We start from the raw sequence: 7,353 nt of genomic DNA on the forward strand, positions 1-7,353 counted from the left end.
ACAAATTCAAGAAGCTTTTGATTTCCTCAATTTTCCAGCAACGTTTGCCTCAGAGCAATTATAAGTCAGATTTTCTTTCAAGTATCCAGCAAGAATAGCAAAAACTTTAACAGTGGCCAACACAAATGAAAGAAGACTCAGATCACACCTTGACGGCACATACCATAGTCTCTCCACCACCATCACCAATATCTCACCACCAGACACTCCCTCTCACCAGACTCTGGCTCCAGTCTCCCTCAAGTCTTGCTGCCACAAGTCTTGCTTATCTCAAACATTTGCTAACCAGTGTGGGAAACACTCTCACTCTTATCCTAGTCCCATAGTTATTGTTAATTTGCAAAACCGTATGTGTGCAGTAAAGGAAACTGGAGACCAGAGGGAGTCAAGATAATGGCTATATAAAAAAAAGCCAACTTTAGTGTAACAAATATTAATTTTTTAAAAGCAAAACAAGCAATCAAAAAGAAAATTTACAACTTGAATGTTGAAAGGTATAGATCATTCAATTTTTTAATAACCAGATAAAAACCCAGTCCCACAACAGATGGCAAAAAGTAAACTTGCAGCATCTTAGGTATAAAAAAAAAAGATCGAGACTCAGCATATCAGTAATGTTTATTACTCCCAGGTAAGAGAATGGTAAAGTGCTGCCAGTTTCCCTGTTCTCAAAGTCCTCAGACTAGAGAGATAGGCACTGGAGGCTATGATTCCAGTAGGCTACATTACAGATGAAGAATCCAGGCATCAAGTCTTCTGTTATCTTTACTCATTGTCCAGCCTTCAGATGCATAGGAAGCAACTAAATACCATAGAATATACAAATTTCTCTAAACTTTGGATGTGATCTATAGTATATCTATAGTATAGACAGGTCTAGTTTTTCAATTCTATTTAATGTATGCATCTGTGATTCAGTGGACCAAACAAATAAGCTGTTAGATTCTTTTCTGACTTTTCAGATGAAAGCTAGAATGACAAATATATGCTTACTGAGCCCGTATCAATAAACTCAGACTAGCAATTAGCACAATTTAATAACTGCTAGATATGAGTGAAACCCAAGTTTTCTACTTTGTATGTTTTTCCCCCAGAATAACATTTGTGAAATAATTTAAGTCACAAAAAGTGAGAATGGACTATTCATTTCTAAGGATGAGAATGTTACTAAAATTAAAAAAAAAATGTTTTCCTTTAAGATAAAAGCAAAGGAAATACCATTACCATCAGTATTCGGTTTTCCCCCCTAATTTCTTACAACTATTGTGTAAGGTTAACTTCGCTAACCTGTAAAAACAAGTCAATTTTGTTGCATAGTCACCTTAGATAGGACTGACTAGAAATGTCCCATAGGATTTTAAATTTTTACACAGAAAAACTCTCATTTCTTTCTCTCCAGAAGCACCTAGGGGGTTAGAACCACTGATCCTTTGCTCACCAGTTGATAGTCTAAACACTGCACCAGCTCGGTTCTCTAAAGGAGTTGTTGTTGCTATGTGCCATCGAATCACTTGAGACTTATTGAAAACCTATATACAACAACTCTGAACTCTGTTCTATCCTGAACCAACCTAATTGTCTCTGACAAACTTACCCACATTTCCCCATTTCCAATCCATGTCATTGAGAGTTAACCTTTATTGTGCTGTCCTTACACCCTCCCAAGCATAATGTCCTTTCCCAAGGACTGGTTCCCCCTAGCAACATGCACAAAGTTTGTCAGACAAACCCCCAGAACCTTTGGCCTCCAAGTAGCAGCCTGGTTTCACCTTATCTAGGACAAACATGTTTGTTCTCCTAGCAGTCTGTGGTATATTCAACACTCTTCTCAAGCACCACAGTTCAAAGGCATCAATTCTGCTTCTTTTATCCCTAGTCATTGTCCAGCTTTCTAATGTTTAGCAAGTAATTGCGAAGACCATGCCCTGGATCAGGCACACCTTTATCTCCAGACTGACATGGTTGTTCTTTAGTAATCTGGAGTGGACCCTGACAGCAGATTTACCTATGAAATTTGTCTATTGATTTCCTGGCTGCTAGTACCAAGAGTATTCATTGTGTAGCCAAACAAACGGAAGCTGTTAACAATCTCAATCCGTTCACCATCTGTCACATTGCTGTGCATTAAGCTAGTGGTGAGAATCTTTGTATTCCTGATGTTGAGCTTCAATCATATTGAAGGTTATAGTCCTTAGCCTTCTGCAGCAAGTGCTATAAATATAATCTATTTCAAGAAAATAGCTCATGCAAATATGAGACTAATAAATCCCAGACCAGTGGGTCATATATTAAGCTTGATTGGTTTTTCAACTCATTGATTACCAAATTTAAAAATAGTGGATGATTATATTACATCACATTATGGCAGAAAAATCAGTCCTATGCCTACCCAACAACTGAGAATAATTATTGCTATGTACTTTATGAGGAAGAATGTGACATCAGGATTGCAAGAAGACCCATCAATAATCAACATTATTAAGATGGCACAATATTGCTTGCTGAAAATGAGGAAGATATGAGCTGTTTGTTTTAGAAGGTCAAGTACTATAGTTTACAATAGGGATTGAAGTTCAATGTCAAGAAAATGAAGATTCTTACCACTGGGCCAATTGGCAGCTTTATGATAGACTAAGAAGATACTGAGATTGTTCACAACTTCAGCTTGTTTGGTTCCACAATCAACACTCTTGACATCAGCAATCAGGAAATCAAAAGACAGATTGCATTGGATATCTCTGCTGTCAGGGATCTCTAGAGAGTACCGAAGAGCAATGATGTCAATGTGGAGACAAAGGTGCATCTGATACATTCCATGGTCTTCACAATTACTTACTATGTTTCAGAGAGCTGGACAATTACTAAGGATTATAGAAGAAGGATCAATGTCTTTGAGTGGTGATGTTGGAGAAGAGCGTTGAGTGTACTGTGGACTGCTAGGGAAACAAACAGATCTGTCCTAGAAAGAATGAAACCAGATGGCTCCCTGAAGGCAAGGATTTTTAAGCTCTGTCTCACATACTTTTAGCACTTATCCAGGAGGGATCAGTCCTTCTAGAAGGAAATCATGCTTGGACGGGAGTAGAGGGCCGGAGAGGAACACCCAGGGTGAGATGATTTACTCACTTACTGTAGAAATGAGATTAGTTCTGTCAGAGATGATGAGATTGGCTCAGGATTGGGCATTGTTTAGAATTGCAGGTAACTAGATGGTACATAAAAACATGTACTGTCGAGTCAGAGCCTACCCATATCTCAGCCTTCAACAGTTTTTAAGAGGCAGTAAATCACATGGGAGGAGATCACACATTTTTCTCCCACAAAGCAACTGGTGGATTTGAACCACAATCCTTTAGGTTGACAACACAGCTCCTTAACATTAAGCCAGAAAGGTAGTCTAGGTAAATTATTTAAAGATAAAACTCTCGAAGCTAAAACAAAAGTAATTTTTTTCATTCTTTCCATGTGCCTTTTCTATCTAATCAAAGAATACTGATAGTTAAAAGACCCTATAGAATCATATTTGTAATGTATTTCAAAAGTGTAAATTTTCCATTCTCAAACTTCAAAATGTCTCTAAGAAAATCAAGTATCCTTCAGTTTTCTACAGACCAACTTATTAAAAAATAATACACAATTAATAATTGGGCTCTCATTCAAAGTGAAAATACTTCAATTTGAAATACTACAAGGATCGCTATGTGCAACAGACAAATGGTTTGTTAAAATTCATAGACTTGCACTTGTCTTACTCATTCATAAACCCAATCCTATGTTATTTTTCATCCTTTCTGATCAATGCTGGGCTTATCCACTGAAATATGAAGAGGACTAACTTAAGGATCTGTTCATTACATTACTGTATTCTCAGATCTGAGCACAGTGATCTGTTACTGGAATGTGGTATGTATACAAACATTCTAGACATGACAATACATTGTCATTGTTATATCTGTCCAGTTGGAACTAATTGATAACTGGCCCTCTAGCCAGTTTTCAGAGGTAATAAATAACAGGAGAGAAATCGCCCTTTTATCTCCCATGGAGCAGCTGGTGGATTCAACTGAATACTTTTGGGGGGGCAACGTAAAGATTAGGGGCATGTTTGGAATTGAACTAGATTATAATCTATACTTCAGCTTTATTGATTATCTATAAAAGAGCTCTGATAACATAACCCAAACCAAATACAATGTTGTAATACTAGTTCTGACTCCTTTGGCCAGAATACACCTACAGTTTGCAAAGTTGCAAATCTTTATAGAAGCAGATTGTCACATCTTTGTCTTGGGAGTGGCTAACAACAGTATTGAACCATTTTCATCTTGGTTAGCAGCTAAGTTCTTTAATCACTGAACTACCAAGACTCCTTCCAGAAACTCCAGTAGCATATAACATAAGCCTGTGGGTGGTACAAAGACTTTCTTAACATTGAAATTTTGGATAATTAATCAACCAAGCAAGCAGCACTGAGGAAGAATGACCTATAAATCTGTTTATATAATGATTCATCTCAGTACTGAAGTGTTACATGTTGAATTGCAATGAGGAAGAATCAATTTGATGATGAAAAATGAAAATGTGTACATGTGTATACAAGAAAGACAAATAATTACCATATTTTAGCTAATAGCATGCCCATGTTAATAACATGTACACACATATAATTTATAGAAATAACACAATCATGTTAAAAACAATGGCATATTGTGCCCATACCTGTACCAGGAATGTCTCATGATATTTCCAGAAATAAATTTTGGCCTCATTTACCCTTACTCAATAGTATGAAAATGGTTTTTTGATAATTATTGTATAACAGTGGTATAAGCCACTGTCAAGATGTTATAGATTAAGTTTGTCAGTATCCCAATATTTGGGAGGAAAAAACAATTGAAACTGCATTTTCTCTGAGGCAGTAAGTGTTCAATGGAGTTCCTTATAACTACTCTGGCTGTCCCCAGGTATATTAAGCCAGAACCAGACAGAAGTCAAATGATGGGCTGTACACAAGCTTGTCCTGTCTCTGGCTGATTTATAAGCTGATGGTGGCCAATGCTGTCCAATGCTTTGGTCCCATGGGTCTAACCTCATATGAAACCAGAAATGAAATGGTACAGATGGGGTTGGTCACTACCAGACCAATCAGAATGATCTCATCCAAATGGCTTCTAACTCCTCTGTGCCCAGTGTTCTCACACTCACTGTGATTCAAATGACTGGGATGGTGGGATGGAATGTGCATGAATGTCTGAGTGGCTTCTTTGGTAGAGATGTGTAGACACATTCTGTACCCAGATGGAGGCAGAAAACCCTGGTGAAGATTCTAAGGAATAAAAAGTGATTTTCTATATTGGATAAATTAGTTTGCAGAGCAGGGAAGAAATCCTGCTGAGAGAGGGGCTGCCTTAGAAACGCAAGAGTAATCTGGAGAGTATCTGCTCAGGGGAAACAAAGCCCTGCGTCAACAGACATCAAGGAAAAGACTTAACACTGACTCTTTTGGACAGAAAAAGAAAATTGAAATTGAAGTCGTATAATAAACATATAAGAAATGTTAGAGTTCTCTTGTGAAAAAAGTATGAAATACACATTATTTGTGTAAGACAGTGCATAAAAGGATATGCATGATCAAATAATGTCAGCTAGATATACTAAATACACAAAAAGAGAAACCTTTGCATTTGCAGTGCTATGTTTTACCCCTGAGCCACCATGGAAGGATAAACAATCTCCTCCCATGTTAGCTACTGCCTCTGAGAAGCCCTTAGAGAACCAATGATGAGCCAGTTCTGACTTGCTGGCATACAAAAGTAACAATGACAAGCCACCACAGCTCCCTTTAGTAAGAATTAGAAAGATAAAATGATACAATGTATAAATGCGGTAGTAATTACAAACTGAAATTTAAAAATATCTACTGATAATCTTTGAAGATACAGAAATACATTTAAAATAGATTTTAAGGAAGTTCAGATCAAGGAAAAAGAGGCAAAGGTGTTCAGAAACTGAAGATAATAAAGCAATAAAGATATCTAAATACCAGTATGGCAGATTACGTTATTAGTTATCAGTCTGAAGTTGCATGTGGTAAGAAGCTGCCTGAAATCTCAAAGGCACATGGTTTGAGACCAGAAGCTGCTACTGGGAGAAGGATGGCCATGCTTCTGGCCCATGCAAATAACCACCTCTGAAAACCCACCAGAGGGTCAGCTATATGTCGGTTTCGACTCTACAGTGCACCAAAAACAGTACACAGCAAAACATGTATCGTAGTAAAGAAATCATTTTGAGAAGAATGAGTGTAATCAAAACTGTGTTTCCAAATGTCATGGCCTATGTTGGACATAATTCAGAGATAAAGTAGCTAAATTACAGGACAGTTCAAGAAGCTACCTGAAAATTTAGAGTCTTGAAAGATTGCTGTCAAAGAGACATAATGATAACAACAAAAGTAACTTCATACTAAAATGTTGAAGATGCTAAATTTAGAACTTTCTTTATTGGACTTCCTTGAGCATAGAAAAGTGCAATTTTGATAAAATAAAAGCAGTGGTGTACTATGTAAAAGAATTAAAATCCTTTTTCATTGAGTCCATTTTGACTCTTAATGACACTGTAAGGCAGAGTAGAGACTTTCACAGAAGCAGATTGTCACATCTTTCTCCAGTAGAGTGGCTGGTGGGTTCCAATATCTAAATTTCTTATTTGCAGCTATGTGCTTAAACATTATGCCTCTCGAGTTCTTCTAGTATACTCTGCAGAGAGAGCTAATAGTCTCAAAGTTGTTTTTTCTGAGTAATTAAAACTCACAGACACATACACATACACAATATTCCAATTTTGTTGCATACAATTAATAGAGGCTACAAAAACATCAAAAAGAAATACCTTGATAAGAAAGGAGAATAATCTGTTTAAAATGTAGGACAGAACAAGATAGTCAAGTGGAATGAGTTAACACAGAAGATAGATTTAAGGGAACAACCGATCCATGATATATTTTATGTAGAGAATCAGAATGCTTCACTGACTACAAAGGTAAATTAAAAGGGACATAGGGCAGTAAAAATGGGCCATCCCAGGTATTTAATATGTCAAACGTCAAGGCTGTTGCCTGTGCAAGTGTGGGTGTTTATGAAGGAAGAAACGATGCATGGCTTCATCAATCAACCTGTCCGCCTTATACTTCTGTATTCTAGAATGGCAGGAGATAGTCTGAAATAATCGTGGAGCTGTTGCCAAATTTGAAAGATTCCTTCACTATTATAATTTCTTAAGCACAAGAATACAAAATCTTCCAGACCTATAATGTCATTAGGCACTTCATGGGGTTAAAGTAAATTGTCCTGA

Source organism: Elephantulus edwardii, unplaced genomic scaffold (genome assembly GCF_000299155.1).
Source record: "Elephantulus edwardii isolate Elephantulus edwardi_28Jun2011 unplaced genomic scaffold, EleEdw1.0 scaffold00023, whole genome shotgun sequence".
In the NCBI taxonomy this organism is placed as follows: domain Eukaryota; kingdom Metazoa; phylum Chordata; class Mammalia; order Macroscelidea; family Macroscelididae; genus Elephantulus; species Elephantulus edwardii.